This window comes from Camelus dromedarius, chromosome 12 (genome assembly GCF_036321535.1).
Source record: "Camelus dromedarius isolate mCamDro1 chromosome 12, mCamDro1.pat, whole genome shotgun sequence".
In the NCBI taxonomy this organism is placed as follows: domain Eukaryota; kingdom Metazoa; phylum Chordata; class Mammalia; order Artiodactyla; family Camelidae; genus Camelus; species Camelus dromedarius.
The window spans coordinates 43822419-43850145 of NC_087447.1; the positions used below are offsets into that span (position 1 = coordinate 43822419).

General features: G+C 48.5%; 1 protein-coding gene and 1 non-coding gene across 2 annotated transcripts in view; both read right to left on the reverse strand.

The window, feature by feature from the left end:
* Positions 1-27727, reverse strand: part of SYT9 (synaptotagmin 9) — a 175200-nt gene that overhangs the window by 11904 nt on the left and 135569 nt on the right. The gene's annotated exons all lie outside the window — the stretch shown is intronic.
* On the reverse strand, positions 5880-5951 carry TRNAV-CAC (transfer RNA valine (anticodon CAC)). Its single transcript has one exon. It is a non-coding gene; the product is annotated as a tRNA-Val (tRNA).

Genomic DNA, 27727 nt, shown 5'->3' on the forward strand with positions numbered 1-27727 from the left:
CTTGCAGCCTCTTGTGACATCATGAGGGACAAAATACTGACGCATGACTGCCCTAAACGGGTCTTCACTCCGTCTCCCAGGCCCTTCATGCTCACCTTGCCTTTGCCAGGCGAGATTATGGATGTGTTTTTCCTTACCTTGGGAGGAGTTCTAAGAATTAGCTTAAACACTGTGATGCAGTTGTATGGAATGAGCACACCTGATAGGCTGAATAGAACTTAATTTTAAAAGTCAATTAAGTATGTGATAATACAAATAATATGATGTCTTACGGCTTCTGTTCCTGAGAGAGAGACAGAGATCCTTAAATGTGTTTGTTGTTTGAAAAGAGGGTATGACATAAGAACATTTATTTTCCCCCAAGGTATACAGGCCTATACTGATATGTTTATTAATAACATTAAAATATTAATAATATTTTTGGTATTACTCCTGCCATTAGCTTTGCATCTCAAAGAGTCTCACAATATCAAAAAAAAAAAAAATCCTACCAGCACAATTACTTTTCTCTTATCTGAATATCTGCTCTCTTCTAAAAACTACACCTGATAGTAGACCGTGAAACCTCTCTCTCCACAACGCAATTAACGCTGGGCTTTGTGTGAATTAGGAACAGGAACCCAGAGAGAGCTGCTTTCAGCGTCACTTAGCCTGGCTCCCGGGTGAAGGAGCCAGCTGCAGGGCAGTCTGCATGGCCCTGGGAAGAAGCTCTTGGTGGGAGCTGGTGGGGTTAGATTATCGAAGGTGGAGCCTGGATGCTGTCTTAGCTTGAGAGGCTGAGCTCATGAGGCTGCACTATCCTGCATAATGAACAGTACATTGCTGATGGCAGTTTGCGGTCATCAGGGACAGAAGGAGGAGGATGTTTCTTTCCCAGGTTACATTTTCAGTTTTACAGGATGTTCTGTCTTGCAATCACTCAGGTCACCCCTAACCCTTAGGGGTCACTGAATGCCACAGCTGGCACCAGCTGTGCTTCAGGGAATTGAGGAGGGGCCATGTCCATGCCTGGGAAGAGCAGGGCAGGGGAGACTGGAGGCTGGAAGCAGCACTTCTGAGACCTGCAAAGATGGGCAGCAGAGAAGCCCGGGGCGCAGCTGGGAGGAGAAAGGGTGAGACATGTAGACAGACATTCTTCAGGGATTTGCTAAGCCGAGTAGGGAGAGGAAATCAGCTTAGGGCAGGCAGGAGGGCAGAGGCTTGGGTCAGACAACCTGAGGACCTTGGACTTTCACCAAGAGGCTGGAAATAGGTGAAAAGGAAAAAAAAGTGGCTGAGAGTGTAGCAAGGCTGGGGAAAGGGCGGCTAATTGACTGAATCAGGGGTTAGTGCCACCACCGCCTCCTCCCCGCGTTTCCCAGGCCTTTGCTTTGCTGTCTGCTTCTTGCTCCAGTTCTCCGTCAGGTGTCACCTCCCATCCACTCCTATCACATCCCTCTTCTGTATTTCCATCCTCGAACTTCTCATGACCCATTTTTGGTTGGTTTGTCTGTGAACTGTCTGTCTCCTCCACTAGAATGCAAGCTCCAGGGTGGCAGGCATCTTGCCTGTTGCTCAATACTGGTTTCTGTCACCTGGGAGAGCCCCTGGCCCAGGGCGGTGCAATGTGAATGCAGGCTGAATAAACACTGGGGTGCAGAGATCGGGACACCTGAGGACCACAGTGGGAACTGGTGCTAAATATATCTGTGAACAAAAAATACTGCAAAGCATATCAGTAAACAAAGAATGCTAAAGCCATCAAGTCATCAGCAGCTGCCCTCCCCCACCCCCTGAAGACTAGCCTGCAGCCTGGCCTCTGCAGCCACTCACAATGGTGCACTCTGAGGGGACTCAGAATAAGAAAGGACAGGATACTGGCCCTAGATAGCTAAGTACTTGTCAAAGGAATGAATTCAATGAGCCCAAATGTTTGCTTCCTCCCATACATAGAAAAGAGCTAAATTCTTTAACTTGAGATGCCTGGTTTTCTTCAGTTAACAAGTAATCTTTTAATGTTCCAACTACCTGGTCTTTGTTGTAAAGCTCCTGTATATCCTAGCTCCTCCCCTACCTCTTCGGAGCAGTCCCTCAGAGCGATCTAGGCTGTCATCTAGGCTGAGTCCTCAGAATTGTCTACCAAGTAAAACGTAACTCTCAACTTTTAGGCTGTGCATTTATTTCAGTTGACATGCCAAAGGCCAGCCCTGGGAGTCAGAGGAACAGACTGGAGTGTCTTCCCAGCTCACACCGGCAACCCCCCCACCCCCGCTCTCCATCATCTGCAGTGCCCCCCACCCATGGCGGTGAGTCAGGCCCTCTTTTTATCCCCTCCCCACCCACATCCCACTGTCTCAGCTGCTTGGACCAAGGAAGGGCACCCAAGTCAAGGCAAATGAAAGTCCTTCTACAGGAAAATGGGGAAGGGGTTGAAAGGGAAAAAAGAGACAGCGATGAAAATATGGAGAGAAAGAGACAGAGAGACAGCGAAATGTAGAAGTGAGGGAAGGAGAGAGCAGAATCAAAGGAAAAACAAATGACTGTTTTCCCCAAAGTTTCCAGTTTTAGCCCCAGTCCTTCCTGGAACCTAGATCCATCCCTGCCCTTGAATTCCAAGAAACCTCCCTCAATTCTTACAAAAACTCCCAAGCTAGTTCCATCTGGTTTCTATTCTATGTAATTAAAATAAACTAAGAGGAGGCCCTGGGCATCGGAGTGCCCGAGGCGCCGCGGCTCCCTGCGGCTGTGATCAGGTGAATGAGTCAGAACCTTCCACCTCTGGGGGAGCAACGGGAGCCTCACGCCTGCACTAGGTGGGGCCTGGAGTTATTCTTGCAGCCCCTGGAGCCGGGCAAAGCTTGCGGAGCCTCCCTTGTCCCAGTGCTAGCTCTGCCCTGCCTGTTCTGGTTTCCAGGTCCCAGCCCTGCACTGCAGCTTCTGCACCCCCAACTTTGGTGGAGGTTCTGCCACCCTGCTTGCCTCTGCACCGAAACTTGTCCCTGCACCGGCCCCATGGCCAGTGTCCTGTCAGCTCCCCATCCTGCACCGCCCTCTGAGGTTTCCGGCCCGTCACCCACTCTCACTTATCTCCTCCCCTTCTTGTGTTGTTCAGGTGCTGGCCAGGTACCCCCTGCGCTGCGGAGCTGTTGAGTGTGGAGATGTTGAGCGATGCCATCAATGCCCCTTTACCATCTCGGTCTGCTGATTGATCGGCCTCTCCATCCCTTCGGGGGTTCAGGAGTCATTATTACTGTCCCCATCTCTCAAAACTGCTTCCCGTTGATTGGTTTCATTCTGGGTCGACTGCTATGATGGCAAGATAGCAGCTAACTACACCATATTTGCATCCTCACAGCTGCAAGGTCCAGTGGGAAGATGTGACTCCTGATGGCTCCAATTAAACTCCTAGGCCTTAAACGGGTCCCATGCCCACCCTGAACCAACCCCTGGTTGTGCTGATTGGATGTAGCCTGGGGGCACACGGAGACACTGGAGCAGAGGTTGTGGCTAGGTCCACATAAACCACGTGGATGCACGGGGTAGCGGGGGTGGGTCCTCAGGGAGAATGGGGTTCTTTTACCAGAAGAGGAAGAAGGAGCGCTGCATATGAAAAATTGTAGGTTTTCACTTCAGAGTTTTTCCCGTTAAGATAACTAGGGAAAATCGTGTTCTAATCTGAAGGAATCAATCTTTGTAGCTACAAAGTTTAGTCTGATCAGAATACAAAACTGAAAAACACATTTGTGGGAAGAAACCCACAGAATGTAACATGACTACTAAGATAAAAAAACATATTCCATTAACTTTTAGAAACTTTTTTTGAAGGAGGCTTTCAGTTAATTTTACTGCATATTATTCGTTGCACATCCTACTGGGTTTGAAAATTATGGTTATATTGAAGCAGATGATTAGGTGGAGGAAGAAACAGCAGAAGCAAAACAACTGAAAGTAAATTAGCAAAAAACTTACATGACGAATCATTTGGGAATGTGAGGTCAAGGAACAGTGAATTAGTGCCAGAAGGATGAAAACAAAAGAACTTTCCGGAAAACACTAAGGCGCTGTTTTAGTTTTACATTCTTCACTGAGCTGAATAATAACAGCACAGAGGGAAGAGCCTTTTAGAACCAGCAGAGCTGACTGGCCATGTGAGAACCTGGTTGTGTCTGACTGGTTCAGCTGCACCTTCTTCTAAGCTGCCTGACTGGCAGGGAAGCAGGTTTGAGAGACTTGCTGGGAGGTGTACGTACATGCAAGTTTTCTCCTAGGAGGAGGGCAGGGGAAGAAAAAGAAAACAGCATCTTGGACAGGTGCAGGCCACCTGTTTCAATGTGATGCTGGAGAGGTGGAGAGAAAGCCTTTTCTAAGGGATGGAGAGAGGTCTGTGTCTGGATCCAGTCCAAACAGCCTTGGTATCTGTGCTCAAGAAGCACTGGCATGGAAGAATGCTGTGATTTTTTTGTTTGTTTTTAATAGAGGTACTGAGGACTGAACCCAGGACCTTGTGCATGCTAAGCATGCATTCTACCCCTGAGCTATTTTCCTCCCCTCAAGAACACTGGGATTTTAAAAGCTCTGTATGGAATCAGAAAGGTCTAGTTTAAATCTGTATCAGTCAGCTTTTGCTGCAATAACAAACAACCTCTAAATCTTAGCTGCTTACAACAAGAAACACTTATTTCTTGCTCGTGGGTCTGCGGGTGGGCTGCAGCCTGCTGGGCTCAGCTGGACCTGGCTCCAGACAGGTAGAGGTCTGCTTCTGTGTCTTCTTCTTCCAGGGCCCAGGTAGTTCCCATGACAAAGGCCAAAACCTCAAGGGGGTGAATAGAAACATGTGATGCTTCTTAAAGCCCTCACTTGGAACTGTCCCCCCACTTGCAGTCTAGTGGATAAAGCAAGTCACAGGGCCGAGCCCAAGTCACTGGAGTGTAAGACTCACAGAGAGTATGGAGAGGGCTTATGACAGTGGACACAAAATGCCGTCTCCTTGGTATGCTAGCTCTACCACTTTCTTGCCTGTTTTTTCATCTGGGGAGATAATACAGTTTACCTCACAGGGTGAATGTTAAATTAGATGATGCGTGTACAGCACTTAGCACAGTGCCCTGGATGGAGTAGGTGTTCCATGCAGGAAAGCTAACCTTGTCTTATTATTAATCTGAGCATCGTGTTACAGGCATGGTGTGCCTGCTTGTCTGGAGTGCAGTGACCAGCACTGGGGAGAAGGCAGGACACAGGACTGGATGGGCATAGACCAGGGCAGCAGGAGAGGAGGGGGTGTCAGGCAGGCACGTCAGGGTGCGGCTGGTGGGGAGGTCAGGGCACATCAGACCCAGGGTGATGACTGCATGAGTGGATGCACGGGTGACAGAGGGCTCAGGCCCCCTCCCAGACAACTCGGAGAACAGCAGGGCTGAGAGTGCTTGTGCCTTTCTCTTTCACCCGCAGGGCAGCCTGGTCCCTCTACTTCCTCCAGGTAAGGCAGCCTTTGCCCCTGAGACCACACTTGCCAGGACCCACTCCTTTGCCTTCCACCCACACTGTCCAGTAGCCTCTCCTCTCCCTACTGTCCTGTCATCTTCTATTCTGTACTTCCCCCACCCTGAATGAGCCCCCTTCATGAACCATCTCCAACCCTCCTCTGGGGCTCTTCACCTGCCAACCTCTTCATCAATGACCTTTATCAAAGCTGCATCCCTCTCCTCCCCTAAGTCAACCCCAGTTCTCCCTGACGTCACGACTGCAGACTGCAGCGCTCTCCACTCCATCCTTCGAATTCCTTGTTTCTTAGGGTAGTGTTGTCTCTTTTGCTCTTTCATGCCTTTGCCCCTATGCCACCCTTAAAAATTTTTTTTTTATTTTGGTGGGGGAGATAATTAGGTTTATTCATTTATTTTTAATGGAGGTACTGGGGTTTGAACCCAGGACCTTGAGCATGTGAAGCACAGGCTCTACCACTGAGCTATACCCTCGCAGCTCCTTTGCCTTCTTGTAATTCCGCCCATCTCTCCTCCCAGCTACCCCCAGTAACACCCTTGGCCGCCCCTCTTCATCTATGAAGATTAAGGCCCCTCCTGCTCCCAATCTTCCCTTCCACCCCCAGCCCTGCCATTGCCCCACACTAGTAACCAGGCCAGGGAGGGGTCCCACCTGGGTGCCAACTCATCCCATTGTGAACCCAGAGCTGGGCATATAGTGGCGATGGCGGTCGGGGTGGGAAGGTAACACAGATCTCTGGAAAAGCTGTAGAGACACAGACCCTAACTCAGTGTGTCCACGGCAGAATTATCTTGGAGGTGAGTTATTTATATAAATGGTGAGTTATTTTGAACGAATTCTTTGGGATCTGCAGCAGAGGGGTTTTGCCCATTATTAAATGATTTCAGTGATGTCTGGAAAACAAAAAGTATGCTATACAACACTGGAGACGGTGGGTACCACTGCCATTTTCAGCAGAGACTGGAGCGGGATGATCACAGTGTGAAATGGCAGTAAATAAATCCCAGCGGTCTAGCTGAAGCCGCCAGAAGCACGCACGCAGGATGCTTTCTTCTTCTGGGCAGGAGGTGTGTGCTTGTACCTGGTCTCCACCGTGTGGCCGGTGCCGCGGGGACTGGAGCCCTGAGCAGAGAAGACAAGATCCCACCAGGTGTCTGTGTGCACACCGCTCAATTTCACACTTTCAAAGGCAATGATGCTTCCTGAAAGCCTCAGGCCAGGTCCCCGCACCTGAGCACGGCTCCCTCTCACAGCAAAGGCTGCTTGCAGAACAGATTTGAGACAGAAGCAGTGGCTCTGAACTCTTCTGGAGGCCACGGCCTCTCCCCTTTGTCCACCTCCCCTCCTGCCCCTCCATTCCGTACCTTCTCAGACTGACAAGCAAAGTTATAAAATCACCTGGAAGTAAGAAATACCCAGAGTCTTTGGGACCCTGAAGCCCAGCTGTATCTCTCTGTGGATTGTTGAGACTTTTCCTAAAAGCCTTTCCAGAACTGGAGATTCCAGGCTGTCAGTCAAAGCAGGCGATGTCGTCGGTGAGTTTTTCCCATCAGCTTTTCAGGGGGTAGAGGTTGAAACATGCAAACCACTGGAATCGTGCACTGAGTGCACTGAGGACCCCCAGTCTGGGAGTCAGCAAAGGGGCTTGTGAACCTCATGCTGAGCACGTGAGAAGCTGGGCCCTGCATCCCTCCCTCTTTCCCTGTGTATATCTCTCTCTCTCCTTCAGTCAACACTGAGCACCTACTCATGTGCTGGGGCCTACATAGGGTCTAGGGATTCAGAGACACATGAGAGTCGATCCCTGCTCCCAGAGAACGCATCATCTATTCAGGAAGACAAACACAAAGTTACAACACAGCCTTATGGGAGCTATCACAAAGGTATCTGCATGGGAGAGGAGGCTACGCTTGGGTTGAATCTTAAAGAAGTATGCAAGGCCGTTCTGGGGAGGTATCTCAGGCAGACGCAACAGCACATGCAAAAGCGAAGTGAGGTCACAGCGCAGCATCTCTGCATCCTAGGAGCTGGTGTGGCCTGGCTGGGGCATAAAATGTCAAAGGGCAGCCGACGGAGGACTGTGACTCCAGACAGAGACAAAAGAGCCAGTCTGTGAATGGCTGTGTGCACTCAAAGGAATCTGGGTTCCATCCTGTGAAAGTAAGCCAAGGAAAGTGGAAGGGAAAGACAGAATTGGGATGAGGTGCCCGGGAGACAGGAAGCAGGCAGGCAATCCCAGGCACTCACTGGGGCACAGAGCAGTGGAAAAGCTGAGCGGTCTGTCAGCCAGTGCTCTCACCCTTGCTGCAGACTCACACATACTTCCCTGCCACCAGACCCCATATGCCAAAGCAAAGTGCGTGCCCCTGGACCCTAGGAGTGTAATACTGAAGGACAAATCTGACTCCATATTTGACCTGTTCCTTTAGCTCCAACCCTGTGCTCTGTTTCCTGTGCTGAGTCATGCTGGTTCTGCACCCTTTGTAAAAGAATGCTGCCCATAGCCTTTAATATACAGGAGAGCCCATTCTCAAGGCTCTGACCTTTAAGGGTCTAACACTTTCCATTCACATAGAGACAAAAAGTTGCAGAACAGAGGACAACATTTGTCTTGTTGGAAGTTTACAGGGACACCATGACCTGACCTACTTGGACAGCTGCAAGAACAAAGGATTCTGACACCAAGAAGTTTGTAACAACAAACCCTCCCCCCTCCCCTTTTAGCGTAAAAGCAGCCTGAATTCTAACTTGGGTAAGATGGTTCTTTGGGACACAGTTCCCAGTTGAAATTACAAACTGGCTGTAGTTTTAAGCAAAACGTGCTACAGTTCCTGCTGGATCTCTGAGGGGGCACCCTCCCGGAAGCCTCCTAGCCAACAAAGCATCCTCCCAGTTCTGTGGGACACATCTCAGTTTTCTGGCTTTCTGAATAAAGTTGCTATTCCTTGCCCCAACATCTTGTCTCTCGATTTACTGGCCTGTCACACAGCGAGCAATACTAGCTTGAACTCTGTAATAAATTCTCTGCAATCAGTATCACATACACTAAGGTGAGAAAGTAATAATACAGCACAACTCAGAGAGGGACACAGACTGTATCAAAATAATAGACAATGCAGAACCTAGACTGTTTAAGAAAAACTAGATTATATTTATTTTTAAGATTAAAAACTAGACTATATCTTTTCCCAACTAAATACAGGTTTCTCTAATTCCTCAGAGAGGAAGAACTGTTCTTTCGTATTACACTCCTGGGGTCCAGGGGCACACACTTCCTGGTGTCCCTTTGCTTTGGCATATGGGGTTTGGTGGCAGGGAAGTATGTGTGAGTCTGAGCACGGGTGAGAGCACTGGCTGACGGACCGCTCACGGAATCTTCTGAGAGAGACAGAAAAGGGCTTCAGAGATGCAGGAGAGAAGCAGGCCTGTTTGGCAGTAAGGTTCCTGGAGGAGCCTAAGGGCAGAAGCCAAGGAAGGAAGGGCTGGATCAGAAGGGACGAGGTCACAGAGCAGAGGGCTCCTGGGGGGTCAGCACCAAGGGAGGTCAGGGTCGGAGAGGGCAGCGGCTGTGAAGTCCAAGGCTGGCGCCATGCTCTCTCAGAGGCCACTGGGCCTCACGGCCGCCCATCTTTGGACACTTGGGTTCTCCCTCTGCTCCCTTCTTTCCCTGGTACCTGCCTGCATGTGAAATCACACCAGTGATCGCACTGTCCCTAGCGTCCATTAAGCGCCAGACACTGTGTTGAACACGTGACATGGCTTTCTCATTGGCAAGCCTCACGGCAGCTCCGCGAGGTCGGCCTACTCCTGCACCTTCCCGAAGCTGAGTCATCTGAGGCCTGGAGAAGTTCATGGCCTGGCTCAAGGACACCCAGCCCAGAAGTGGGGGGCGAACCGTGAGCCCAGGAGCCCTGGGCCTGTGCTTTTTACACATCACAGGCTGCGGGTTCCCTCAGTGAGAAGACCTCACCCCTTTCTGTTAGCGAGTGGCCAGTGGTCCAGGGCCTCTGCAAAATCCCAAAAGGGGGCACCCTCCCGGCAGCCTCTCAGCAAACAAACCATCCTCCGTTCTGCCTCGAGGTTCCTCTAGTCCCAGGGGCCATCCAGCTCTGCAAAATCACCAGGAAGATCAAAGGCAAAGCTGGCACCACCTCCTGTGGCCAGGGCCTGGGGAGAGAGCAACCAGCAGGCGCCAACTTCCCTGGGCTCTGCCTCCCAGGGAAAGCAAGCACATGTGCTTCTGTTGGCTCTGGAAATGGGGCAATTTCTCACTTAAAACCAACTGAAAACAAACTTCGGTGCCTTGAAAATTACACATTCACAGTTCATCTCTAGACTCTGGAACAGGATTAGATGGTAATGATTTAATTGATGGTTAAGTGTGTAGATAAAATGAATGTGCTGAATCCTTTCCGTAATTATCTCTCCAAGGAGCCCCAGCAGCTGTAATTACCGTCTGAGGCCGAAATTACAAACCAGCTGTAGTTTTAAGCAAAATGTGCTGCAGCTCCTGCTGGATCTCTGAACACAAGTCGGCCACTCCCGGCCCAGAGGCCCACGTGGCCCCCGACCGACCCAATGAAACACTGCTCTTGCAAAGCCTCCTCTCCCGGAACTTCAGACCCGTTCACGGTTGCTCTGCAGCCCTGGTCTTCACTGGCACTGCATGGCTCGCTCTCCCTTGCTGCTGGCAATCCTCCCTCCTGCCCATTCTCTACCAGGAAGATTTCTCAGACCAGCCCGCTCACACTGATCTCACACTAGGGGCCAAGACTGGCTGAAGAAAGGGGTGCCCTTAAATCTCAGCTCAGGGAGGCCAGTGGCACTCTCACTGTGCTGGAGGTTGACCCATGGGGTCACTGCAGCTCAGGGTCTACACACTGTTGGCGGCCAATAAACCAAATTAGGTTATAAATCCACTTTTAGTTACAATGAACCAGAAGAGTTGTCTCTATTGATCAAAAGAACTCAGTCATAATTAAATTCCTTGCAGAAACTAGGGTCCTGCCTGGATAATTATGCAAAATTCACATATTCATTCAACAGCCACAAGAGAATCTCTGGGTTCTTCCTACGGGCCAGTTGCTGTTTGGAGGATTGGGTTGAACTCGGTGAACAGAGCAGAGGTGGCCCCTGCAATACTGGACTGTGTGGCTCCTGACTTGTCCTCAACTTGACCAGGAACCTGGCAAAGGTGCCGGCCAGCACAGACAGTTCCATACATCCGGATCGGCCTCTGGAGAGGAGGAGGGGGTGGAAGAGGCGGGGAGAGAGCACAGGAGCTGGATGCCAGCAGAGGCTGTGGGAAACGATGGGCTTGGGTCTCGGCAACCTCTTCCACACATTCGGCACCTCCTGAGATGCCTACTGTGCGCGCAGGCTCTGCTCCTCTGTCGTTCACCCCTTCTACCCCGAACCAAGGACCCCACGCCCTATCCTCACAGGGCTCTCACTAGGTGTGAACAAGACTGAACACTGCACCAGATGCCGCTTATCAAAGCTGTTATCGAACAATGTGTATAATGATCTACTTGCATCCATCCCCTTAACTGGACCGTGAATTTCACGGTGGCTGGGATTAGCGTTTTCCCCCTGCATCTCCAGTGCCTGGTGGAATGCTTACCGCCTGCTCAGAAATATTTGGTTTACAAATGAAAACAAACCATAAAATGCTAGGGAGGAAGAAGACAGGTGTGACCAACACATTCCACTACTGGGGGAGGCGGAGGTGAGGGAAGGTCAGAGTCTCCAATTCTGCCCCTAAAGGGGAAGCGGTGCTCAATTCCAGGGATTCTGTCAGGTGAAGGTGCTAGGCAGGGGAGTCTGTGGAATGCTGAGCAAATCTAGGTTCACAGGGGTACGCTGAAATTCATTTACTCCCACTCCCATCTCTTCATATTCATTCATTTTCTCTCTCTCTCCATTTTTCCTCAGTAGACTGTGCTTATGCAAGGCGAGCACCATGTATTTTTATCGCTGAGTCCTGTGTCCACACATTGCACACTACAAAGCGGCCCTAAAAAAGCGTTTAAGAATGAGCACGTGAGGAATGGGAATTGGTGCAGCCACTACGGAAAACAGTACGGAGGTTCCTTAAAAAACTAAAAATAGAGTTACCACATGATCCTGCAATCCCACACCTGGGCATATATCCAGAGAAAACGTTAATTTGAAAAGATTCATGTACCCCAGTGTTCATAGCAGCACTATTTACAATAGCCAAGATGTGAAAGCAACCTAAATGTCCATCCACAGATGACTGGATAAAGAAGATGTGGTATATATATACACAACAGAGTACTACGCAACCATAAAAAAAAGAATGAAATAATGCCATTTGCAGTAACATGGATGGACCTAGAGATCATCATTCTAGGTGAAGTAAGCCAGAAAGAGAAAGAAAAATACCATATGATACCACTCATACATGGAATCTAAAAGAATTAAGGACACAAATGAACTTATTTACAAAACAGGAACAGACTCACAGACATAGAAAACAAACTTGTGGTTACCAAAGGGGAAAGGAGAAGAAAAGAGATAAATGAGGAGTTTGGGATTAGTAGATACACACTACTATATATAAAATAGACAAACAGTAAGGTCCTACTGTATAGCACAGGGAACTATATTCAATACCCTGTAATAAACCATAAAGGAAAAGAATATGAGAAAGAATATATATATATAACTAAATCACTGTGCTGTACACCAGAAACTAACACAACATTGTAAATCAACTATACTTCAATTTAAAAAAAAAAAAAGAACGAACACATCAGTGAAGTCATCTGAGTGCTGAAGGGTTACCTGCAGTGACCCCAGTGGCCAGAGGAGGGCAGCAAAGGGTAGCAGAGCTGACGGCAGAGGCCTGTTTTAGAGGATGACTTGGGTCTTATGACCCACGTGAGTATTAGGTGAGAGCACCAAGACTGGAGAAAATTGCTGACAGAAGTCCAGCAAAGCCCAGCATCATAAAGGAGGGTGAGCAGTTTGAGTGGGGAGCTAGAGAGGCTGGTGGCCAGTGCTGGGGTCGAGGTGTGGAGGGAGCTGATGTCAGGATCACAGGTGAAGTAAGTGGTCTAGAGCCGCGTGTTGGCAGGGCAAGCCCCGTGCTGAGCGCCCCCAGGGTCCCCAGACTTACCCCTGGCTTTGACTCCGGCCCTTAACTGACAAACACTCTGAGAGTCCGGGATCACATCATCTTCCACCCTGGTTTGGGCTCAGGAGAGAGGGCCAAGACCACAGTAGGGCTGGTTTTGTGAAGGATGCGCTAAATGTCCCCCTCAGGTGTGGGAACTGGCAGAGCCCTGGGGCCTTAAAAGAAGAGCTCTCCTCTAGGTGGACTGTCCTTGGAGTACTGATGGCAGGAACAGAGGAGTGACAGGTGACAGGTGGGGAGCAGGACCGTGTCCTGCCGGCCTGGATCAGCCCTCACCTGGAGAGGTTCTCAGCCAGGGTTGCTGGTCTGGCGAGCTTTGGGATCCAGACTTGATCTGCTGCCCTGCCTGCGTCAGCTTGAGCCTTTTGGAACTGGCTAGAAAACGACAGATGACAGAGTCCAGAGTTGCAGACATCAGGGGAGGGATGGGGACTCACAGCTGGAGGTGAGACGCATATTACTGGGGGACAAGGGGATGGTATTCATGTCACTCTGAAGAAGGGATTCTGCCCAGGTTGGAAAATGGTGTCCTCCAAATCAGGGGAAGGTCTTTTGCGCTTGGTGGATGGGACGCGGCTGGCAAACCCAGGTGGTAGGACACGACCCTTTGGGATGCTACGAGGATCAGTAGCTTTGGGAGTCCTTAGCCCAGGAGATTATGAAAAGGCACATGCTGTCAGGTATTTTTAACCAAAGCGACTTGCTGCCTGATGCTCACAGCCTCCTAGCTGTGACACACCTGTGGCCCTGCATCAAGTACATGGCTCCTTGAAAAGGCCCAGCTTCCCAGCACAGATGGAGCAGACTTCTAGGTTCAGGACTGGAGTGCGCTCCTCAGGGAAGTGGAGAAACAGGCAAAGTTCATGTTTCTAGACAGCGGAAGTGCTGCAGAGGGGCAGGGTGGTGCTGAGAGATACCGGGTCGTAAGAAAAGGCAAGACCGCATTTCCCTCCTTTCATCTTTCCTATGCGTCTGTGTAGAGCATCAGGAACTGCGTTTCTCTGAGTGCCTCCCTACTGTCACTTCCAACTGCAGAGTCAGAAGAGCATTCTACGGTGCCTTTCAAATTTTCCAAGTCTCTCCATCCAGGCTCCCAACAATGGAAAACGTCCACCTTTATTTTCCCTTCCAAGGTTTGGAAAATCTTTATCCTAAAGCTTATGGTAGAATCTGACCATATCTAAACACGCCTTCACTGCCTCAGTCTCTCCGCTGGTTTTCCTGAGGGTCTCATTACTTCTACTTTGCAAAAGAGTTATTTTTTGACATCTTTTCTTTCTCCTTCTCCTCATCAAAAAACATATATATTTGTTTTGTTTTTGTTTGTTTTTTGAGGGGAGCGGTAATTAGGTTTATTTTTTTTAGTGGTGGTACTGGGGACTTAACCCAGGACCTTGAGCATGCTAGGCATGCACTCTACCACTGAGCTGTACCCTCCCCACCTTGTCCTCATTTTGATATATACTTTTTCTGACTCACTGTCTACATTTATCAGAAGATGCCTTGTGAAGTACACTGTTAATCACTTGCCCACCACGCATCCCCCCATTTTCTTCTTCCTAAGTGAACCCTGAATTTACCCAGGTTCCCACCTCACCCCATGCACCTAGACATCTCGGGGAAGGGATCCATCTCCAGGACTGGACCTATTTGGCCCACATAATCTGATTTCTCTTGCTAATGATGGACGTAAAAATTGGCATACTGCTGGCCATGACATGGAAGGGGAAAGCCTTTCGGAGACTTGAGAAATTTCTTCCTTGCTCCTGATAGAGAGCTTCAGGAAGTGCATTTTCCTCTGGTCCTTTTCAGATCTGGATGCAATGCCTAGCACTGCAACCATCTCGCCTCCAACCTGAAGATGAATCAAAAAGGAAGGCTGGCCCAGCAGCCTGGAAAGATCCATGACCTTGACCCCACCATGAGCCCCTGAATCTATAACCCTCAGTCCCCATCTCAACCCTGACTCCTTCGCCAGGCGATACATTTTCTCACTGTCTAATCCAGTTTGTGTCAGGATTTCTGTTCTTTTTCTAATTGAAGTATAGTTGATTTATAATACTCTGTTAGTTTTAGGTGTACAGCATAGTGACTCAGCATTTTTATAGATTATACTCCATTAAAAGTTATTATAAGATAATGGCTATAATCCCTATACTACATCCTGGTTGCTTATCTACTTTATACACAGTAGTTTGTGTCTCTTAATCCCATACTCCTCATCTGCCCCTCCCCCCATCCCTCTGTTCTTTGCATGAAGAGTATTCTGATTTATCCTGCCAGCAAAGCAACTCAGGAACTTGTCAGATCCTATGTTTTCAACCAAAGATTTCCAGGGACTGTCTTCTCAGTGAGCTTCTCCCCACAATGAGACTATGCCTCTGCACTCATGCAGGCCTTGTTTCAGGAGAGCATCACCTCTCTACCTGTGGTACTCCCAGAGGGGGGTCATGTCTGCTAAGCCCCACACATCTGCTTCTCAGTGCATCTCAGCCTCGGATGCACAGCTTCCCAGGCAGGCACAGTGCATTAATCTGCCCATTTCTAAGTGGTCGGTTGACATGCTTGGGTGTCTGCTGACATGCTCTGGGTTCGTGTTTGTTCTCTGTGTAGGAGGCATCAGGACACCTCGGGCCACTGACAGCTGGGCTTCTGGTCTTCCCTCCTGTGACACCGCCTGTCCTGAAACTCTTTTTTCGACATCCCACTTAATATCATTCATAACAACGGGTCTCAGGGATTATCTGTTTTGTTGTGTCATTTCCCTTGCATTAAGGGACTAACTCATCAATCATCAGTTTCCCGCCTCTCTGTAAGATCGTCTGCATGCTTGGCTAAGAATGGTTTCTTCTGATATGTGAAGCTAAGGGTTCACAGCCTCAGCTAAACATCAACCTGATCTTTTGAGGCAGTTGTTGATCTTTGGGCTTTTTCTCAGTCTTCCAGAGTTCCAAAGGGCGATGGGAAGAAGTGATGAAAATACCACCTGTGTTCCCCATTTTCTACCCCCAAATCATTGTGTCTGAAGATGCATCCACGTTTGCTCTGAGTGGGTTGCCCGTGGCCACGAGCAGTAGTGAGTTTGCCCAGTTTTGGCTGACTCTTTGGTACACCTTCCTCACCATGGGGAAGGCATCTTTGCGGTCCACGCACAGCTGCTCTATGCCCCATGAAAGGGAGTCACCAACTAGGGTCTTTCAAGCTTCCCTCCAAGCAGCTTTCTTCACACCCACGTTCTTAGGTTTCTCCATCATTTGTGGTTCTTTTCCAGAAACTCTGGCCTCCTCTCAATGGCATGAATCTCATTTCTACTTCTGTTGTTCTGCTCACTCTAGCCTCTTTCCTATTCAGAGACAGTCCCACCATTTTAAGGTTTCATCTTAAGTATACCTGCAGTGTGGCAAACTGTGCAAACTTGGATAGAGTGGCCCAGATCCAACAGCCCCCAAATGTCCTCCTGGGCATCCTAAGCCCACAGGTGTCTTGGTCAGGCTCCAGGCTGCAAGAACAGAGACATCTTCAAGGTAGCTCAGAAGTTTAGCTAGGGGTGGTGGTGGTGATTTATTGTAAAAGCACTCATGGGGCAACTACAGAAATGGACCCTCAGTGAAGTTCAAGAGCAGGAATGATGGTAAGGGAACCAGGCAGGAGTTTTGTTCTGGGTCCAAGGTGACCCCTGCAACGTCAGTGTCAGAACTTCTGGATCTTGGCTCTGGTCTGCTATTAATGAGACTTCTCTGTTCTCTCCTGTTTTCACCAATTGGATTCTTAATCTTGTACTGTGTATATTTCCATTCACTATAATTTCAGTGTACTTCTTCTGTGAGTTTTTTTCACGGCCAACTAAGACCTCTAAAGCCTCCCTTTATCTCATAGGTCTGCTGATGCCTCACTTCTTGGTAGCTACCAAGTTCAGGGGTAGTATCTGACTGACCTAACCCACCTTGGGGTATCAGTGATATGTGTCACTGGGCAGCCCACAGACTGGCTGCTGGGAGCATGTGACCCTCTGGGTCCCATCATCTGTGGCCAGGGTTACATTTTATGAACCTCGGTGGTGAGGACAGCCTCTTCTACAGATATGGGGGGCAGAGGTGTGAGTGCACGCAGCGGGGCTGAGACGGGGCAGCATGGGGAGTAACGTGCTCAGGGTAACTCCCTTGCAGGGCTCTGCCGCTCCTCTGCTCTGTGTCCCGACCCTGCCCTCCTGGTTGCTAAAGTCTCATCTCAGACTCACCTTGAAGTCTGTCTGCCCAGCCTCTCCAGCCTCAGCTGGAGGCTTCACTGCTCACCTCCTGGCCCGTATTCTGACTTATGAGCATTACTGTAAGTCCTGTGGCCCGGCCTGGGGGTCCACTCCCATCAAACGCTTCCAATGCAGCCCTGGCAGGTAGAGCTCAGCACTCTCGAGCCTCCAGGAGATCGGACAGGCTCCTTTTCCTGCCAGCCTGCCCTCCACTCCAGCATGGACTCCCCTTCACCTCCTTGTCCTTGTGTCCTGAAAACCTTCCCAGAAGGCTTAGGTTCATGTTCTAGTTGAAGGTCTCACACCATCAGGGAACAGCAAGGACGGTGACCTTCCTTCTCTTCTGTGGTGCGTGCACGCCTCCAGGCCTTAGCTGGCCTGTATAGTTTCCTCCATTCTCTCCTGGAACTTTGTCCTCTCTATTAGGCGGACTTTTTAGGAATATTTTTCAGGCTGCTTCATCCTTCTGAATGTCTTGGAGTTTGTCTGACCAAGGCCAAAAGGACAGAGTGAGTGTTGGCATTCTGAGCGTGAGAGGTGGCTTCTTGAATCAATGTTGGGCCCTCCAATACTTTAGAATCAACGCTCAAAGACTGTCCACAGCTAGACTTGCTGGAAGTGAATGGAGGTAGGGACTGTGAATTAGAGCTGGGAGGAGAGGTCTTCATGGGAAGAAGCTTCTGCTTCAAGGGCTGATGTGGAAATCAGAGGTGAGGTCTAAGCAGGGGTGTGGCACGTCCATTCAGGTATCAGGGGTGAGACATCGGGGGCACAGGATGACAAAGAGTGGGGCTCTGATCTGAGGGGCGCAGCTGCAAACTGCAGGGTATTGGGAAGAGGCTGGGTTGTTCCAAACAATCTGATCAAAGCTGATGACAGAATAAGAGCAGCTGCTGGATGCATGAAAAGCTCAGCAGGATCCGGGTAGACAAAGAGGCCCTTCCAAGGCTGAGCCAGGTTGGAAGAGGGCTGAGCTGCTTCCAGGACACCGGAGTGTGTGGTAAGTATGCAGAGGAGACCTGGGGACCTAGAGACGCATGAAGAGAGGAGGCAGAAGGCTGTCTGGGCCTCCCCTCTGGCCAGTGGGGGAGGTGGTAAGGGGCTCGGCACGGATGCTGGGGGCCCTGCCTTGTACCCAGAGCAGCCCCATGCTACTCCTAACCCCGTCTGAGGAGTAAGACCTGCTCCCACAGGCCACCAGGATGAGACAGAGCCACGCTGCGCCCGAGACAGGGGGAGGGCCATCCTGTGTGCTCGGTGTCTCCAGGTTAAAGCTCACACATCAGTTACCCTCTGTCTCTCTTGTCTCTTCCATCTCGCCTTCCCTATTGAAAAGTCCTGCTCTTGAAATCCATTATCCTTTTCTAGCAAGTGGCCTGACCTGCCTTCCCGTTTTGGTCAAGAAACTGGGAGGAACTGTCCGTGTTCATTAGCTCTGGTTCCTCACGTCTTGTCTGCCTCCAACCTGGACACCCTCAGATACCGCAGCTCTGCTGAGGCTTCTCCCCTCCAGGGGGGCGAGACATACAGACCTGCATGCTGAGGGGAGCGGGCCCAGCCACGCCGTGTGCAGGAGAGCACTGGAGCATCCTGTCCTTCGCAACATAGTGGAGGATTCTGGAGCAATGGGGCAGACTGTTGCGGGATGATTTCAAAATATCAGACAGTTTAATTTGCAGTTGATTTGAACAGGTTTTGCTGAGCCTTCCTGTTGTCCTGGCCTGCTCTGTGACCTGACGTGGCCCGGCTCAGCGTGATGCAGTCTGTACTCCCCTCCACTCCTCGTTCAGAGGACACCCATGTGTCTGAGTGCCCTCAAGACTGCTGGTCCAGATTCTTTCCCCCAGTCCTCACTGCCAGGCTCAGCAGGGAGAGTGCTGGAACAGGAAGAGCCTGCCTGTCTGAACTCAGGTCCCTTCTCTTCACCGTGGGGTCACGGTGGAGCCCGGACTCTCTAATCCTGAGACACGGGCCACGCAAGAAAGCCTGCAACCTCCCTTAATTCACAGAAGGCTCTGCTCCATTCTGCTCCTCACTTTCTGACATGCTCTTCCCCGAGGGATCCAGGGCTTAGAATGCAGGCTAATTAGCCTTTTGTCAGCAGATTATGGGCATTTCCATTTAAACCAATCTGCCTTCTTCCTGTGGCCGCGGGCCCAGAATAGAATTGGACTGGCCGTCAGCTGAGAAAAGGGTAGGAGCTAGGAGCCCCCAGTGCACGCGTCTGTGGATGAGGGGTGGAGGGTTAAAATCGCAATTTATCTTCCAGAAGAGCATCTTTTGGGAGGGAATAAGTGAATGGCACCGTTGGTCAAATTCTACTGCTCTTAGCACATACCGCACCGCTGTGATCTCTCCTCTCCTTGTCAGTTCCCCCTCTCTCACCCTTGCCCCTAACACCCTGTCCCTCCTCTGCTGTCCTGCAGCTCAGTAGACGCTAGGGCCGTCCATCTGGTCAACACAGTGGCCTGGTCATCATCCCGAACTCCTTGCTCTCCCTGATCCTTTCCCACCTATCCCCCGCCTCTACTTCAGTCCTCTTCAGGCCCAAGCATTGTTCACCTTGACCACTCAGCCCGCGCTCCTCCAGACAGCAGTGTGAGCATGCTCAGTCCTTCAAAAAATCCCTTCAAAGCTCCCTTAGTGCCCCAGTGGAAAGTTCAAATCCCTCATCGTGCCTGAACAAGCCTTTCTTTCCCTCTTTGGCTACATTTCCGTCCCCTGTGTACCCTATACTCTGTCATCCTGAACTCTCTGGTGTCCCAGACACCAGCCCTTCTCTTTCACATCTTCATGCCCTTGAATGTGCTCATCTTTCTCCTTGAGATGCCTTTTCCTATTTGCTCAATGGGAGGATTCCTACTCACTTTCTAGAGCTTGCCTGAGTGGGTCATCATGCCCCTCCGGTCACCACCACCCTTCCCCAACGGGTGTTTGGGGACCCCCTCATCTATGCTCCTATACACATTTTGAAAAGACAAGTTACACAATTTACTGTCACACTCCCCCACCGACTCCTTGGAGGCAGGCACTGTGTTCTCAGGACTTAGGACAGTACCCTGCACCCGGCAGGAGGGCAGGAGGGCAGGACTCGGCGTGGGGCCAGTTACTGCATGGAACCCTTTCACAGCAGCGACCCACACATCCAACAAGAATCACCATTCCTTCCTTCTGTGGCTGTTCCCCACAGCCCTCTTCAATTATAAACACACAGTTGGTGTCTCTGTGCTCTTTAAGCATTGCAAGGTGGAGCAGAGCTTCAAACCAGGTTAAAATATTTGTGATAAAAATAATCAATTTATGGTCATGCAAATGTGGCAACACAAACCCAGGCATGCAGCACCTTACACAGAGACGCTGCAACCAAGGGGTGGTGGTGCTTCCAGACGAACAGGCATGATGAGAAGTCTAGAATTCTGGTCTTTTGGAGGAAACATGTTCTGAATGGCCCTAAAAATGCATGCAGTTGGTTATGATCCCACACTTCCTCTTAATACTCCCACACGGCATCAGAATTCCACTGGCCTTTCTAAAAGTACGTATCCTTTATTTCAGTTTTTCAGAGGGTAGCTCGTGACCCATCATTGGGTTTGTGAAATCAATTTAATGGTTGTGACCAGTATTCTTTTTTCTTAATGGAATAAAATTTTTTTCCAAAACAGCATCACATGGAATCACGTATTTCATGAAACTTTGGTTTCCATTTTATATCTGTGTACGTGTATGTGTTGTGATGTAAAATGTACTTCTTACTGTAAATCAGCGTTTGAGGCATTTGAGGCACACTGTTCTATTCCATGGGCACTTCATGGAATGTTGTGCTACACCCTGCATTCTAAGTCTCCACGAAGCGCTGGAAATTCCCAAAGCCAGAGAAATGGAAAACTTGGAATAACCCCAGAAGAGTTAGCCTTATTTCTGCATTGCAGCAGTATCATCAAAAATGAATAACTGAGGGGGGAGGGTATAGCTCAGTGGCAGAGCACACGCTTAGCATGAATGAGGTCCTGGGTTCAATCCCCAGTACCTCCATTAAAAAAAAATTAAGTTAAAAATAATATTAAAAAGTGAGTAACTGAAAAGCTGGGTGGAATTATATTTCTCTACTTGCTCAATTAATACTCAGTGAGCATCTCCCGTTGGCAGATACTGTGCAGGCAACTTCTGTACATGTTATATCATTTAATCACAACAGGTATTTAAAGCTAGGTACTACCAGCCCCATTTTAGGGAGGAGGAAACTGATCCTCAGAGAGATTAGGCAGTCACTTAAGAATGCAGCTCTAAGTGGCAGAGCCAGCAGTAGGTTCCCCTCCCTTTTAGACACCAATGCAGCACAACTCGGTTAGTCCACCAGGAAGTTTAACTGGGTCACGGCTTTCTCTTTGATTAAATGAATTTGCTCTCCTCGATTTTTGTCTGCTTCGAACACAGTAACTCTTGCTTTTATCTGTTTTACACATTCAGTTCCAAAATTAGATTTAACTTCAGGAAAGAATTCAGAAAAAAAAAAACAAAAAACCTCCCCAAACTACACAGTGCTCTGTTAAGCAATGAATTTAAGCCTTTAGGTGTTTGCTTAAGTTTGCTAAGAATGAACTTAAATGTGTACATATCTAGATGCATGTGACCAGCAGATTACAAATGATCTAGACTCTCGTAGGACCCTCCCGGACCCTCCAGTCTGACAGTCAGACTCAGCAAGTTCTCCTAATTACAATCCAAATGCAAATCCACATCAATTCTACTGAAGATTTCCTGGAGCTATGAAGGTGAACTTGTCTCCTGCAGGCGAAACTGATTCTAAATCTTATTTAAATGTCTTCTATTTCCCTGCTGCCCTCACTCGCTTCTCTCCCAATACCAAGCTCCTTTCCCTGTGGCTGGCTGCCCTCCAGCACCCTCGCTCCCCAACCCACGCTTCTGTCAGTTTCTTCAACCACATGGATGGCCCCTTCTACCGCCTCCCACCCCACCCCACCCAGCAGCTGCTCAGCAGGCACCCCTCACTCAGCAACACAGAGCCTTACACACACAGAGGCCACCGAATGGTCTCTGAGCACGGAGGGGTGGTGGTGGTGGAGGGGCCCAGGCTTCACTTCTAAGCCCTCCTTTCTGGATGGGAATGGGTGCAGCCCTGAGTCTGGTCCAGATCTGTTTTTTCTTTCATAGCCTTGGTTCCCCATCATTTCCTGGCTCATGGAGTCCCCCCTAGTCTTGGCAGCTGGTCCACTAATCAGAGTTATAAGAGTCTCTGTCCGCCATTGCTCAAGGACGCTCCCGAAGTTCAGAGTCATCCACCTCGACGACAGCACAGGGCTTAGCGCTGCCATCCCAGTGCTGTTGTTCTTACCTGTCCCTTGTTCCTGGACCAAGGGGTCCAGACCCAGCAAGGCCGTCCCCTGGGCCCCTGTGAACTCGAACACCACCTGTAAAGGCAGTGAAGGAAGCTACATCTGGGTGGGGGGTGAGGGGGGCTTTAGAGAACCGCCGGCTTGAAGCAGTAAGAGGAGCATCTTCTGGGCTGAGTAGCCCTTGAAGACTCCCATTCAAAAGTCCTTTTCTTTCCTATTATTCCCTTTCTTGCTTTCAAGCATCTTGTCTGGCAGCAGCAGCTGGAGCTAAAAGCTATTTCCCCTAACAAAGTGCAGATGTCTCAAGGCCTTCGCTGTTAACTCTTGGGTGCCTACTGACAAGTGAGAGAAGCAGGAAGAGGTGAAGAGGAAGGTGCACCGGGTGTGATGGCTTAGACTCTGCTGGACGCATCAGTGTGACCAATGGCAGTATCCCTGATTTTCTCTTGTTATCCTAAGAGTGTCATGTTTTTCAGAGTTACTATTTCTTTCTCTGCAAGGATCCCTGGATCCTTATCCCTGATAAGAGATTCAGTTCGAGGTAAGCCCACATTCACGTGGTACTTTGGTGCCAGACTTGAAAAGGCAATGGAAGGGTCACATTATTTTTAAGCAGTAGGATAAGAGCCGTTAGCACTGACTGGGAATGGACATTCTGCCACTTTAAAGAACATAACATTTTTAATGCCTGTGAAAGATCAGACTGTCTCACCCCCAGCTACTAACCTATGAAGACAGTGCTGACTTGACCCTGTGGGCTGGAGAAGCAGAACTGTCCTGCCAGGCTTCTGGCTCCTATGACAAACCTTCCACAGCCAAGGGCCTGGGTTGTCAACTTATTCCTGGACCTTGTGTGTCCAAGTGAGTCCAACTTCCACACCCTTCACCTCTACCACCAGGCTGACCCAGCCTGCCAAGCTGAGATCCTGCTTGGATCCCACCTCGATCCTGAAAGTTTTCATGAAGAGCTCTGCTGTCACTCTCTCTAACACAGGAGCCCACCCTGACCCCTGCCTGGCTCTTGGTTCCTTAGTTAGAGGCTCGATCTTCAGCCACAGTCATTGCCACTGGGGAGCCCCACTCACTACCCTTGGATGGAAGCTTCCAAAACTAAGACGGGGGCACCAGACGCTCAGCCCCAGTATCCTGATGAGGGACTCTGTAGACCCGTCTGTAGCCAGGCCAACTCCTCCAGGCCCATCTTCCCCTCACGGGTAGGTGCTGCCTGCTCCAGTTCAGCTCTGCTCCCCAGTGTGGCCCCGACTCCAGTCAAAAAGGAGGGAGCCGCAGACAGGGCCTAACAAGAAGCACTGTTTGGATCCATGTCTCCAGGCCCCCTTCAGAGACTTCATTAAGCATTCATAACAGGAAGGAAAACCCAGAATGTTTACATTGTTTAATTTTCATCAGTCTTAATCCCTTTGGATGGCATTTGCTGTCTTGATTGGATTTATGACCTTTCTCTAGTTAACTTTTTCAACCTGGACACTTATTATCAGTATGCACAGTATTTAAGCAGCTCCATTCAGATCCTCAGCCACGTAGGGAAAAAAAAAATCACACCTTTGTTTTCCTATTCTTCATTCATAACTGCTTCTCTTTCTGACAGTCTGAGCCCAACTTGCGATAGTATACCCTACACCTAAAAGGTAAGATTGCATTATGTAATTGCTCAATGATTTGCAAAGTTCCCCTTGTTTTGAAAGCCCCCTTTCCTTATTTTTAAGCATTTCAACGATCAATTCACCACATTTCACATTCTAAGCTTTATTTAAAATGGGGGGAAATACGTAATCATACCACTACAGATGACAGACTTTAAACATACAATTGAGCTTTTTAGCTTGTAAATAAAAATAAAATAAATAAGCATAAGATTAAAGATCACGTTAGAGTAGCCAAAATACTGTTATTAAAAGAGTACAGATTTTCATTCCCATTCTACACAAATGAAATGCTGCACATGGTAGGAGACACTGATGGCAAAGGACAGTCGTGTGACCCATCTTTACTCCTGAGGAACTGTGCCTTTATCAACCCAACAAAGCATCAGATGATGGGGAGCTGTCCATGGTCCTACAAATCCACGCAGGGCTTGATTTTCCCTTTGGAAAAACAGGACATAAATGCTAAAGCAAAGCAGTTTTCCCCCTCACTTTATACGGTAATTGCATGTCATCAAGAGCCAAGTCTCTTTTGGCCGCAACTGTCTCAACACACAAGCTCATGAACCAAACATCAACAATTTGTTTCACTAGGAAAACTTTCCTGAATGTCTACAATGTGCCATTTTGTAGGTATTGGACATACCCAAGTGAGTAAGAGAGATGAGCTGATCTCATGACAGCTCTGAGAATGGTTCTCTTCACTTCAAGGGAACACTGGGGTGGGTGTTTGCCTGTGACCCAGATATTTTTGTTTCAAAAAACCTGCTTATCTGCTTCAAGAAATCCTACCTTATAGTGCTTACAAAACAAAGGGAATTTATATACTTATATATTCATAAAGGTCAGAGGTAACATTATGTTCAGGAGAGGCTGGATCCAGCAACTCAACTATATGATTGAGGGTCTGGATTCTTTTTACTTCTTTATTCTGCAAACCCCAGGGTTGGTTTCACCCTAACTCTGGCTCCTCTAGAGGTCCAAAGAGGGAAAAGCTGCTCCTGTGGTATATGATTCTTTGTTTACATCCAATAGGAAAGACAGAGAGAGCATCTTTGTCCAAGCATTCACACCGAATGTTCTGTAATACTCTCTGACTGAATCAGCTTATGCAGTGCTAATCTCCATGGCTGGACTGACTGGCTTAGCTTGGACTAGATCATAGTTCCATTACTGGAGCCAAGGATGGAGCCTGACTCCCTAGAATCCCAAATCAGAAGTCAGGGCCATCAGAAATGGGCAACTAACAAACATTCCTGCTGTCTGTGAGGTACTTGCAGAACCAGGCAGGATCCTTGTCAGCTCTCCCTCTGCTTTGTGTTCTTGGGGCATGAGAACTAAAGCCACCTACCCCAACCCAGCTAGCTGTCTACAGAATGCACTCTACCTTAACTTAATATTACTGTTCCATTGTCTTCAGTAATATAACTTAACTGTTCCCAGAGACTCTTGCCAAGATAGATAAAAGTTGCACATAACATTATTGCTCATTAGGGGTACTTCCCAAAAGACCACCAGCTTTTCCTTAGAGAGCATCCCCAGATAGTTTACATCCCAAAACTCTTTGAATCCTGGCCTTGAAATGCTCACCTTGTTGTGTTCACCTAAACTATTATATCAAGATCTTTACCTGATCCTAACCAAGCCTCCCACCCCGTTTTGTCCCCCTAGCCACACTGAAAGACCCTCCTTAAATCATCCTTCAAAATATCAATAAATTAGACTCTGCCCTTCCCCTTCCATCACCAGGTAAGAAGTCACCTCCACTCTGTCTTATCAACAGGCTGTTCTGCTGATATTTGAGAGACAGCATTCAACAGACGCACCTCCTGAAAGACTCGTTTCCAGGAGTAGTGGCCTTCCAGATGTCCCCCATCCTCTGCCAGGATGCTCCACCCTTGCCCTGGGCCCCTTAACCTGGGAAGTACTCTCTTGCCCACAGAGGATCACCAGACAGTGTGTTTCTTTCAGAGGCTGACATAAACAATTCTAGTTCATCTCATTGATGGAAGAAGAATTGGCTCATCAGCCCATAGTAGTAGCAGTCACCTCTGAATGCCGTTCCTGGAGATGGCACTGCTGAAGGCTCAAGCCCACTGTTAACCACCTTCTTATCTAATTACTGTTCAAGTGTGCCTCAGGAACGTTCCCCAGCAGGGCCTGCTGGGGCAAGGTCATCTGTGAATGTGAGGAGAGTCAAGATGCAGTTGACTTTCTGTTCAGACAGAAACATTATTTTCCAACACGCTGTTATTACCTTTTATACCTCTAGTGTTTACCTTACCGCCCCCATGGTTTGTACGATTGCTATGTCTATAAACTTTTGGAAGAGTCACTGGTTTTGCATCCCAGCTGAAGATGAGAAAGTGCTTAGCACCTTTTTTTTTTTAAACCAGATAATTCTATACAAGAAAGAAGACCTGCCTGGGAAATAATAAATACCCTTGGCTTTGTATGCTGACTATTCCCTCTATAAACTGGAAACACAATGCCCCATTAACACTAACCATGCCCACCAGTCCAAACTGCATTCTGGCCACGTATATCAATGGGCACAGATTCTAAGAGGTTTGGTACGTGTTTTTCAGCTCCCAAACATGTAGCACATTTTTATGTTCTTGGCAATCAGTTTTGCTTCAGTGGCTCTGCAGGTGTTTATGGATATTGGCATACTAAATCCCCCAATAAAAATAGTTTATTTTTTGAAAAAAATCTCAATTATACATCCTTTATTTTATCCCCCAAATGCTTTCCCATTATTTTTCTCTTTTTTATCTTCACAGGTAGGTGGAGCGAATCATTGCCCGATGTAAAACTGCTGCTAAAATGTTTCCCTGGTGAGAAAAGTCAACTTGTGGCCTAATGTCCTTGTCACCTCCTGATCAGTCCTTGTTCAGTCTGTCATTCACCAGAGGGATGCCTGTGGTTTCTGCTTCCTCTGTCTCTTATGAATGAAGTACTCTACAACCCGGCTGTGCATATCAGCATGAGGGGACCCTCATGATTTACTAAGGCGCCTAAATTATTCTTCTGAATATTTCTCAACTGCACTTGAAATGCAAACCAACCATCATCAGAGTGCAGCTCATGGGAACCACGGTAAGAAACGAATGGCCCCTTTTTATGTCTTCTCCTAAATGTAGAGAGGTAATCAAAGCTTGGAGCTTAAAAAGGACCATCTCCATTTGAAGAGCCCACTGTAAATTCAGTCTCAATACCTTTTACATCTTCCTCCAGACTGACTTCTACTTCAGACTTCCTTGAGTGGGAAATTGTGGAACTTCAGAACTAAAGGAACCCAACTGCTTTCATTATATGTCTCATTCATTCATTCTCTCATTCACTGCTCAAATATTAATTCAATACCTATGTGACAGGGATAGCATTTCCATTCTCTGTGAATTATGCTGTTCCATGCAAAGAAGTCAGTGCTATATGTTCCTGCAAATTGAGGCAAATAATAGGAGGTCAGTGATCAGAGAGTCCCTCAATCCAATGTTCACAGCAGCACTATTTACAACAGCCAAGACATGGAAGCAACCTAAATGTCCACTGACAGATGCTTGAATAAAGATGTTGTGGTATATATATATACACCATATATATGGAATATTACTCAGCCATGAAAAGAATGAAATAATGCCATTAACAGCAACATGGATGAACCTAGAGATTATCATACTGAGAGAAGTAAGTCAGATAGAGAAAGACAAATATCACATGATATGACTTATATGTTGTGAAGAACAGTTGTCCTGGAGTGTTAAAGCCTCCAAATCCCTCACTTCAAAATCCACTGGGAAGCAGCTGGGTTCACTTGTGT